Source organism: Macrobrachium nipponense, chromosome 39 (assembly GCF_015104395.2).
Source record: "Macrobrachium nipponense isolate FS-2020 chromosome 39, ASM1510439v2, whole genome shotgun sequence".
NCBI classification, from domain to species: Eukaryota; Metazoa; Arthropoda; class Malacostraca; order Decapoda; family Palaemonidae; genus Macrobrachium; species Macrobrachium nipponense.
The window spans coordinates 31,907,989-31,920,071 of NC_061099.1; the positions used below are offsets into that span (position 1 = coordinate 31,907,989).

General features: G+C 37.8%; 1 protein-coding gene across 1 annotated transcript in view; it reads left to right on the plus strand.

Moving 5' to 3' along the window:
- Positions 1 to 1,659: 1,659 nt before the first annotated feature.
- Positions 1,660 to 12,083, plus strand: part of LOC135210271 (probable G-protein coupled receptor Mth-like 3) — a 32,125-nt gene continuing 21,701 nt past the window's right edge. The window contains exon 1 of the mRNA XM_064243141.1: positions 1,660 to 1,862. The gene's annotated coding sequence lies outside the window, so the exon portion shown is untranslated. The remainder of the gene's footprint in view (positions 1,863 to 12,083) is intronic.

The following is a 12,083-nucleotide window of genomic DNA, read 5'->3' on the forward strand; positions in this document are numbered from 1 at the left end:
TTTCAAAACCTTTCCATTTCTAGCTCTTTGGGGCGGGGTGGGGTAGGAGCGTGTCAGCTTCCAGAAGAGTATAGAAGCTATCTTCAGCGGGCACTAGGAAGTTCCATAGCTGCGAATTTGGGCCGTTTTTTTTTTTTAACAAGATCGTTTGACAACGGCCGAGATATCCTATAAATAGATCAGTCCCAGATAAAGTATTTCCTGTGTAAGACGTTCTTGAACTTGGGAAAATCCATAGCAAAAAATTCAATGAGACTAATGACGCATTTTGACATAAATCAAGTAATTTGTTGCTTATTTTAATCAATAAAGTAAGATAAACTAAAAAAGTTCAATTGACACAAAAACTAATGGATTGTTAAACCATTGAATTCCGTTTTAATTGTGACATTTTCGTAGAGTATGGCAAAGACAAGAGAATTATTCATACTTTTTTGTCTTTCCCCATAATTTGTTGTGTATTTTAATCAATAATAAGTAAGATAAACTTAAAGAAGTTCAATTCACACACAAACTAATGCATTACTAAACCATGTAATTATGTTTCGTGGCATTTTTGTAGAGTATGACAAAGACAAGAGAATTATTCGTATCTTTTCTTACTTTTTTCTGTCTTTCCCCAAGTAAGTTTTCCCCAAATTGACAGGGAAATTACCTGGGATAATGAGGCTTGTACTATTATAGCAGTCAGTGAGTGATCTCACTTCCTATCACTCACTTCCTGGACGATTATACCGAAGCAGCGGCTGTTTTGCCAATATGCTGTGAAAAACCGTGTTTGGTCGCACCGATGGTGCTATATAAGTTTTCCTGGGATTTCCCGAGGTTTTCCCCACAAATGTATGGTTCCTTGTAAACATCACCAAGGTAAACAGGTAAACACTAGTCTCAACGAACCACCGGTCGCAAGGCCGCTTTTGTGGTCGGTTTTACTTAAAGTCTTGTGAAAGAAACGTTTAATTCATTTATTCTGTGCCTGATTTTTTTTTTATAATATCACAGGGCTTCATTAATCTATTTTTTATATTTTAATATGATAGAGGTTTCGTTCATTTAATTTGCGTTTGATTTATTTATCTATTTCTTTTTTTATTATCGTAGGCCTATTTTTCAAGCGTGAGGAATAGAAAGTATACCACTGAAAGGAGTAGTAGGCCTATTTTCCAACATAAGAACTGAAAGGAGCTTTGGATTTCTCTCTCTCTCTCTCTCTCTCTCTCTCTCTTCTTCTTCTTCTTCTTCTTCTTCTTTTCTTCTTCTTCTTCTTCTTCTTTGTTCTATTTTGACAGATAGGCCTATTTTCCCAAACACGAATAGAAAGTGTGCCTCTGAAAAGCTTTGTAGTATTATTACGATTCTCTCTCTCTCTCTCTCTCTCTCTCTCTCTCTCTCTCTCTCTCTCTCTCTCTCTCTCTCTCTCTTTATCAGACGGTAGGCAACCCTTGATGAACCGCCCTTAGCGCTAGACGCATAGGATGGGTGGGATGGGCCAAGGCGGGAGGCTGGTCTGGTCTCGCCATTGAGAGTTCCACCCACCAGACCGCCCCACCACTACTACGTTCCCCCTGGGCGTGCCCCACTCCAAGCCCCCCCCCCTCCCCCCCAAGCCCCCCCCACCCACTCCACGAGGCGGAGGAGTTGCCTTGCCAGAGAGAGGAGACTCAGGAGAGAGTGAGAGAGTTCACGATCTGACACTGACAGTGAAGGTCCGCTTGTTGGAGTGAGTGTGTTGCGTTGGGATCTCCTACGAAGTTGCCGGCAGCAGCACGGTTCAACGGGCGTCAAGGATAGAAGAAGACACAAGTTTCCTTTATATATAGACAGTGTCTACCTCTCTCTCGCTTCCTTCCGCATCCTATAAGGTACAGTATGTCCGTGCAGTGTTTGAATTTCATCAGGGAATGTAGCTATAGTACTATATATAATATATATAAGATATAGGCTCGATGTTCGGTTCCCGCTTTGTGAGAGAATTGTAATCTACCGATGTATACCTGAAGGAGTGAATGCAGTTGAGGAATTAGACATTGTACTCCAAGTTTTATTTATTTATTTATTTTTTAATTGTCAGTCCTTAGAAAAAGTCCAACAGACAAAGGTATTGTGACATAAACAGACAGCCAGACTTACATACCTTCAACTCACCTAAAGGGCCTGTCCACGCTAGGAAACATTGTTTGTAAAGCAATGTTTCCTGGTGTGGACAAGCCTCTAAGATCTCATAAAACCTTTCCATTATATATAGACAACATAAAGTATGAAAAGTAAAGTAATAGATAACATAAAGTATATAAAAAGTAAAGTATGGAACTTTTAAACTTATTTTTGAACTTTTATTCTGATTTATATTTCTCACTTGAAACGAATGATTCAAGAAGTGTGCGATTATTCTTATCAGAGAGAGAGAGAGAGAGAGAGAGAGAGAGAGAGAGAGAGATTTGTATTTCCGAATAAATAGGAAAAAAATGGGGGTAACCGGATTATACTTTTTTCTGATTATACTGGAAAATATTTATGATATTGTATACAAGAAGTGTTTGCGATTTTACTTATCTGAGAGAGAGAGAGAGAGAGAGAGAGAGATTTGTATTCTCCGAATAAAAAAAATGGGCGTACCTGAAACACGCCACGCTTCATTACAAACCGTTACCGCTCTGTTACGTAACCTATAATTGCTACTGTGTGAATAAGGAAAAATTAGTAATTCGGACCGATTGTGTGGACATTTTAACTGGATTGTTTGTATTGTTTGTATTTATAATTGCAGTGTACTTTGATCTTTATTTAATGTATACCTGTTTTTTGGGGGAATAGAACAGTTCGTTGAGAATTGTTACACAAAAATATATAGTTTACTTTTATCGGAGGGACGCAACTGGCGAATTTTATTTCTGTACATGATTTTTTTTTTCACAGTCGTTATTTTATTTCTGTATATCGTTTGTTTCAGTCTTTACATTATTGAAAATCGTGATTAGCTTTATTCTTATAATCTTGAAGTGAATGAAGTGATTTGACATAGTTTACGTTCATAAAATAGGCTTCCTATCAGGTCACACTATACTTACTAATCGTCAGATCCACGCTATAGGCCTAGTGGTACTACTCGAAAAATTACCACCATTTTCCCTTACTCGGGGAGTAAGCCTACAAACTACTACTACTACTACTACTACTACTACTATGTTGTTGTTTTTGTTGGGGTCATAGGGAAGGTCTATGGAAAAGGCTAAAAATATCTGAAAAAGGTGTTTCGCGTTGAGTTAAAGATACGGAAATTTTAGGAAAGTATGTTCATGATTTATTTACTAGAAAATGTAAAAAATATTGTGTATGTTAAACAGTACTGAACAAGTATTTCTGATAAAATATAGCGTATTTATCTTGATTTTTGTTTGTGAAACAACGCTCTATTTGACCGTAAATTTTAGCTCGTTTTAAATCTCGCACGCATCCCGAGTAAGCTGTAGGTTGGATCACGCCTTGTTTTTCAACGAGTGTGAGAAGTCTTTTCCTGTAACTCAGCGTTATCAAATTTAGTTAGGCCCTTCTCAAGCAACAGATAGTAGTACTACATCAAAAGACTTAGAGACTTTTATTTGTGTGAATTAGTATTTTTTTTCCTTCTTTGCCATTTTCACGTAATTCAGTTTCAGATGTTGTTAGTGTGCCTTCTTATTTGCCGCACTTTTTGTTTGTTTGTTTGTTACTGTGCATTTATTAGTCTGGGTTGTAAAGAAATTCTAATTCAAATTCAAAAAGTTTATTTATATATATCAAATGGAGTGTAGAATCATGCTGCTATACTCACCTACAAAATTCAAAAGATTCCAGGCAAAAATAATAATAAATACGTAAATAAAAAAAAAACAGTAATGAAAACCAAATATTTTACATGAGAAGAATTTTAACCCAATTTATACAAAAGCATTATGCCAAGCTATAATGCAAATTTTATACAAATCAAATGTTGATATACTATAGCAAATTTACAATAGGCAAAAGCCATACAAAACAAATATAACAAAAGTAAATGTTATATGAAAAGAAAAATGTTAAGAAAATGTACAAAAAATCAAGTTATACAAAATCATACCAAAGGACAGGCAAATGGCTCACAATTATTTATTCCAAAAATAAATTGGGAAATTTATTTACAATTTTAGAACATACGTCATTTTTCAGAAAATAACGTACTTGATTTGTTACATCATCTATTCTGGGGTTACGAAACTCCGATCATTTATTACATTCCATAGCATAAATGTTGTAAAGTATGTTTCCGTAACTCACCGCATAATTTACATTTAGAGTTTTCATTATCAATGTATTCCCAAGAATATTTATATCCCGAACGTAACCTCATTATTAAAGTATCTAGTTTAGACAATGCCCTACCATATACAATACTGACACTACCATTGTTTAAGATTTGTCGAATTTCAACCGCTTCCCAAAAAGACCTCTTGATTTTTAGCCGCCCCCCCCCCCCCTTTTTTTTTTATTCTGCTCAGAGTCATTGTGCTTTAGGTATCAATATTTTTTTTTTTTTTTGGTAGCATCGTTTGCCAAACTATCACCCATCTCCTTCAAAGGTATGGTTGCTCTAATGAGACTACAGTAAAAAACGTACATATTGGAGTAACTTTCCTACAAGATGCTAGACCCTATTAAAAAGTTGGTGGTATATGGCTCTGGTAACAGCCCTAGACTGAGAATGCCATATTAGACCAATGAGTATCGTGGAGAACAGAATTTTATATACGGACATTACTAGCTTTGCAGCCTGCTGTTTTATTTGTAACTCGCTAAACTGCACTTCTATCTTCATCACAGTTCCGCAAAGTGATGTCCTGTTTGAAACTGTTCAGAGCACTGTATTACAGTGTATTTGTTTTTGTGATCAAGGAATGAAGTTGGTAAATGTATAGATTGAATATAGATTAATTCTCCCCATTCATGCTTTATATTGCTTTATATGCGCAATGCTGATCAGGTTACATGATGTCTCTCTATGTTTACTAGGTCTAGCTGCCATGGTCATGCCACTTGTCCTCTGGTAACTGCTACTTTCTCCAGCCATGTACCAAATCCATAATTTACCTTGACTACCGGAAAACGGGAGATTCCTGCTTCTCTGTACTATTGACAAAAAATGATGTCTGTATATATGCAACATTGTATAGTATATGGGAATTACAGTATATATGAATTTGACCCATTCAGAACACGTAATTGGATGCTCATTGTCTCAGAATTTCAGTGTATTCAACCAAACATGTTATAGTTTTCCATTATACAGATTACGTACACCCTTCGTTTTCCACAATACAGATTACACCCTTGCTTTGCCATAGGCCTATCTCTTTAGCCAAAAGCTGACAACTATAATATTTTTGTACTTTTGTGGGTTTGAAGTTTCAGAAACCCCATATGTCTTCCAACCTGGGAGGGTATAATCACTTTGCAAATCTGCTTAATTTGGGATATTCTGTGCTTTTAAGCGACAATAAAGGGTGCGAAATCGTATATTTTGTAACCAAGATATACTTGGAGGAAAGTGTTTTGATAATATGTTATTTCAGACTGGAAGGATGCTGTGTAAAATTATAAAATAAACAGAATGACAGGATTGCACCGTCATTTCTAAGCCCCTTCGACCACTAACAGATTCTCTTCAGTTTGTAAGTATGGTTATCATTTCTTGACCTGAGACTGATAAGAACTTGACCTCAGACTGATGATAACACAGTTTTCACAACGTTGAGCCAATAAGGGCATGACTCATCAGCCCATGTAAAGTAGGGGTACAATTTCTTGACCCTGATTCTCTCTCTCTCTCTCTCTCTCTCTCTCTCTCTCTCTCTCTCTCTCTCTCTCGTCAGCCAGAGGGAAGAGTCTCGTGGTTATTTTAACTATTCAGTAAAGGTCACCTCCTTTTTTTATAGTACGCTTTTTTTGTTTATTGATAAAAACTGATAGTTTATACACTGGCCACTCAAAAACAGTAATATGAATATACTCTTTTGAGAATTAGACCGATAATATGAAGTAAAACAAATAAAATACGATTCTGCACTCCATCTGACCTATAAAGACGAAACATGTCATGGACCAACAAGGGTATAAGAGTAAATTCAGATACCCTGCTTTTTGCCCCCATGCCATCCGAGCCTGCCCGACCATGGAGCCTTGGGGAGGAGGTTGGGGGGGAGGGCTAAGGAGGAGGAGGTTTTTGTGCACCCTCGCATCCCGGCAGCACTGGGTTCTTGCGACTCATGTATGCTCTGCTTTCTTTTTCGCCCTTGCATTTTTCTTCGATTCCTCCTCGCCCGTTTGTCGTGTTTTGGGGGGAAATTTAACCTGTTATCTAATTTTTCAAATGTTTGCAAAAATTGCCTTTTCAGTGGAAAGAACGAGTTTATACTTTGACTGGATTTTAGGTCTAGGAACTTATGTTATCTCGATGTTTCTAGGCCCAGGAACTTATCTCGATGTTCCTAGGCCTAAAAACATCGAGATAACAAGTTCCTAGGCCTAGGAACTTGTTATCCCGATGTTTCTAGGCCTAGGAACTTGTTATCTCGATGTTTCTAGTCCTGGAACTTGTTATCTCGATGTTTCTAGGCCTAGGAACTTGTTATCTCGATGTTTCTAGTCCTAGGAACTTGTTATCTCGATGTTTCTAGGCCTAGGAACTTGTTATCTCGATGTTTCTAGTCCTAGGAACTTGTTATCTCGATGTTTCTAGTCCTAGGAACTTGTTATCTCGATGTTTCTAGGCCCAGGAACTTGTTATCTTGACGTTTCTAGCCCTGGGGACTTGTTATCTCGATATTTCTAGACCTAGGAACTTGTTATCTCGATGTTTCTAGGCCTAGGAACATGTTATCTCTATATTTCTAGGCATAGGAACTTGTTATCTCTATGTTTCTAGACTAGGAACGTGTTATCTGGATATTTCTAGGCTTAGGAACGTGTTATCTTGACGTTTCGTAAATTCCTGGAGGCAATTTTCAGTTGAAGGTCATTAGGTCGAATCTGGAGAGAGCGAGTTCTCGCAAATCAGTCTTCTTATCAGCGTACGTGCAAATAATTTGACATTTTGTGGACGTCCTCTCATATTTAGCGTGTTGCTGGTATCTGCTTCGCTATCTATACATTTCCCGGCTGTGAAAGAGTCCAGCTTCCTGTGGCATATAATTGTCTTGTTGGCATCCCGTTTCTATGTTTTTTTTTTTTTTTATAGGTTTCATTTTAAACATTTTCGAGCAATTTCAAGTTCTGAAACCACATCTGAGCCTTGATAAATCTAGTGGTTGTTTGGAATTATTTTGAAATGCGAGTTAAATGGACTTTTTATATTGAAGTTTGGCTTAATTCACACGTTTTTGAGGATCTTGTCTCTCCTTATCTTGCTGAACTCGGTGCATAGATATTTTTAAAACTACTGTGGCTTTTAATTCTCGATATTATAGCCTCGTATCAAGGGTTCCTTGGGTCTAAGAAGGGAACGTTTAGTGGATGTTGGCCTAAGGATTTTCTCGTTTAGCAGACTCTTGGTATAGAATGCGTATACAAGTATATAAACTTTTACCATTTCTTACATTGACGTGAGTCATGATAGTCATGTTCTCTCTCTCTCTCTCTCTCTCTCTCTCTCTCTCTCTCTCTCTCTCTCTCTCTCTCTCTTATGCCTATTTTTAGGCGATCCACATAATCTTACTCGGCTCTGGTGTTGAACAACCGCCTCTTTGTGTGACGCAGATATGGCGACAAGTATCGGTCTACGATCTTCTGAGACAGTTGCTTACATCTGTGCCGCCTCAGTTTCGTCATGTTCTCAGAAGCGTGAATCCTCGAGACCGAAAGTTCACGAGTAGAGAATTGGAGGATTCAGAAAGAATGCTCAAATACCACGGGAATCGTTGGTAGGCGATAAACTGGGGCGAGGAAAGGTCATATGGAGGCGTATTCTTGATGATGATGATGCGTTTGTTCGCTGAGAACGCTGCCGTGACTCATGCTGGTTTTGCAGATGCTGGAGGAGTGATTTAATTTACGGCTTTCGTTTTGCAAAATCGCCTTCATTTTTAGCGTGATTATTCGTCTCCCCAATTACCGCTCGAAAACGATGTATCGCTGATAGAAAACGCACAAATATCTATACGTATTTTTGCGCTTTTGTGAGTTTGGGATTCACTTAAAAGCGCGTTTTATTGATAAAAACTAGTCCCATCTCTTACTCTTTCGACTTCGTCACTACTATATATAAAAAATAGCTAATGAAACCAGATAAAATACTATTTTTCTTTGTATAACCTTCCTTTTTTATGCAAATTTTATCTTGGATGTTGTTTACTTCCTTCCAGTCTCCAGATGTTACTGCCTTTTTTGGTCTTACCCTCCCTCATTCGGCATTTATACCTGGGTGCAGCAGCCTTGCTCCTCAGCTCTCTCTCTCTCTCTCTCTCTCTCTCAAGGTGACCTCACGAATTTCTCGTCTTTCCATTGATCTACGGAACAACAAATTATTTATGAATATAGGCCTACCACACTCTACCTTCTGTTTATGGAAATGGACAACACCCAATGTCTGGGTTTCGTGACTGTCAGTATCCCACCACTGCCAGGCTTTGGAACATCAGTTATTTATTTATTTACATATTTCACTGGCCTCGGTTTCCCAGCTTATCCTTATTAGCAGGTGTGAATAAGATAAGGATAACAAGGTTCTTGTGATATAGGACTTCGAAAATAATAATAATAATAATAAATTAAAGCTGATTAACTAACTTCCTGATAAATTATCCCATAAGTGTGTAGAGGCTAAAAGTTAAATATATCTTAGTTTAACCAGACCACTGAGGAGCTGATTAACAGCTCTCCTAGGGCTGGCCCGAAGGATTAGATATTTTTACGTGGCCAAGAACCAATTTGTCACTTAGCAACGGGACCTACAGCTTATTGTGGGATCCGAACCACATTATATCGAGAAATACATTTTTATCACCAGAAATAAATTCCTCTGATTCTACGTTAGCCGAGCCGAGAATCGAACTTCGGACCACCGGATTGGCAGCCGAGCGCGAAAACCACTCGTCCAACGAAGAACTAGTGTGTAGAGGCGATGAGTGGCCATATTTGAAACGGAAGTTGGCAATTAAGTGTTTGATGAGTTGAGTTGAATATAAAACTTAGGCCAAAGGCCAAGCACTGGGACCTACAAGGTCATTCAGCGCTGAACTGGATATGGGCAGTAAAAAGTTTTGAAAGGTGTAACAGGAGGAAAACCTCAAAAGCATTTGCACTAAGAATCAAGTGTTAGGACAGGGTTAAGGAAAGTAAGTTGGAGGAAAGAGAATATGAAAGGAGGTATAGTAAAAGGAACGAAAGTGGTTGCAGCTGCTAGTGGCCGAAGGCACGCTGCACAGAACCTTAAAGTAATACCTACAGTGCGCCATATGAGGTCGCAAGTGTTTGATAAATGGTCCTTTCAATTAGTGGTGAAACCTACGAAAGGGGTTTTCCTGCCAAGGCAAAGTTTTCAACTGCTATAACTTGATGCAGAATTTATTTATTAGGTTATTACGTCAATTTAAAATATAATATTGTGCAATTAAAAGAATCTCGAGCCTTTGGTTAACTTGGTTAACAGAGAGAGAAAACATGAGGTAATTTGTGCTCTTATTAGTCTAGGGCGGTTAAATTGTCAGAATTATGACGGTTTAAAAAAGTGTATATAAGATTCCTCGTGAAATAATGCCTGATATTCGTGTTCTTTTAAAAAATACACACACATTGGTTGCTAAGTCTTGGGCTTTGAACATACGTGGATATAGCGAAGAAGAGCAAGAAGGTATGAAGGATAAAAACGGAAAAGTTATAGTACTACTCGAGAAAGAAGTTGTCGCAATGCCTCGGCGCTGTAATGGCAGCAAGTGAAATTATATATCGTAGGAAAACCTGTCGAGCAAGGTCTGGTTGGAGGAGGTGTTGCGGAACACTCAATGAAAATTAATAAAAAAGCAAATTTCAGAACGTGACAAAATTCGTAGGGTAGTACTAAATATATCCTGTTTGGTGAATTAGCATAAGACAAACTATATAGTCACTGTAACCTTTCAAAATCTGTTTTAAAACAACTACTACGTCAGGGGTACATGTACCCTCAGTGGTACATTTGTACTACTCTTCAGGGGTTACATTGGATCTGAGAGAATAGCCAGTACTGAGGGATACATGATGTGATCTGCATTGAGACTACACAGTGAAATGTCTTTTCATTATTCTTATTTCCTCATTTTATAGTAAGCAAATCTTAACTCTAGACAACAGATTTCACAATCAAATGATGTCACAATATCCATTTCATTGTTTTTCTTGTTCATCCTCAATTTTAGGGGTATACTGAAATCGATAAAAATGCCCAAGGGTTACAGAAGAACAAAAAGGTTGGGAACCCCTGAACTGAATCATAGATAGTCTAGCTGTGACCCCAGTTTTAATAGACACATATTAATCATGAGAAACTGTCTGGTTTAAATAGTTTACCCCCAATTCACCTCCTCGTCTTAATTACAATTTCAATCAAAATTCTCACAATCATCTTCAGGCATATCTCCAGCCATGCCATCTATCGGCTTGCTCTTCTATACTCTGTAGTACTAACGCGTGACCTTACGTCCTTACGAACTCTATTTCCTCTCTCGACATTTTTATTTCCTCCGGGCACTGCGAGTTGATTTGAACAGGTCGAAGTAAATTCGCCATTTCGTCGAAGAATTTCCGGCGCTGTTAAGATATAATATTATGTCGTTAGGCCGATATCTGGCATTCGTTTTCGTCGTATAATGTCACAAGACGTCGTGGTTAAACATGTTTGAATGCGCGTACTTTTAAATTAATGAAAACTACGTAAATATTGGAGTAGCTAACGTTACGAATAACCTAAGAAATAAATTAAATAAACAGAATAAAGAATGATGTTTATGGCTGGTACAAACAGGAAGGGATGTGTTTACACAGCGAAGGCGGTTAGTGGTCGGATGTGTTTAGTCTTTTGCCCGGTTCTACTACTAGGCCGAGTGTTTGAATTTTTGAAAACGGTGTATATACACCAGATGAGGCAGTTCCGTTTCCATTTCCCGCTGTTTTCAGAGTTCTTTATTCCTGTTATTACATAGAAAACTCTCTCTCTCTCTCTCTCTCTCTCTCTCTCTCTCTCTCTCTCATGCTCTCTATCTCTCTCCTCTTCTCGTCTCTCTCCTCTCTCTCTCTCTCCTCTCCTCTCTCAGAACCACCAACAGGCTATTTAGTAAATATGGTTTGAAGGCGTCAGTTCTTGGCGCCTTTGGTTGTTAAACAAAAGTTGTGTATATAAGCGTTCCAGGTGCCAATTTTGTATCTGAAGTATATATATATATATATATATATATATATATATATATATAATATATATAGTTAGATAGATAGATATACACACATACACACACATTATATATATATATATATATATATATATATATATATATATATAAGATACTAATGTCCGTAATATCCAATCCGCTCTACCTTGGACATATAGTATATGGAAATGTATTAATACCGAGGTAGAGCGAATTAGATATTAAAGGACATTTGTAGCTTAGCGCTTATATATATATATATATATATATATATATATATATATATATATATATATATATATACATATTAGATGGCGTGTTGGAAAACGGCCATGGTTGGAAGCAGGTACTGGTTCAAGTATTATAACGGCTGTTCGATTCCAGCGACGTTATGATCAAAGACCAAGTCAATTACTGGGCAAGTAAAATTTATGATGATAGGATAGTTCGGTAACTTGAGTCTCTCTCTCTCTCTCTCTCTCTCTCTCTTTGCGAACGCGATTGTATCCACGTAGGCCATTCTCGAGAATTTGCAGTTTAGAATTTTTCCTAACAAAAGTATAGTAGTTGTCCTCTCTCTCTCTCTCTCTCCCCTCTCCTATCTCTCGCTCTCTCTCCGGGTCTCTCTTCCTCTCTTCTCTCTTTCTTCCCTCTCTCTCTGCCGAATAGAGCAGC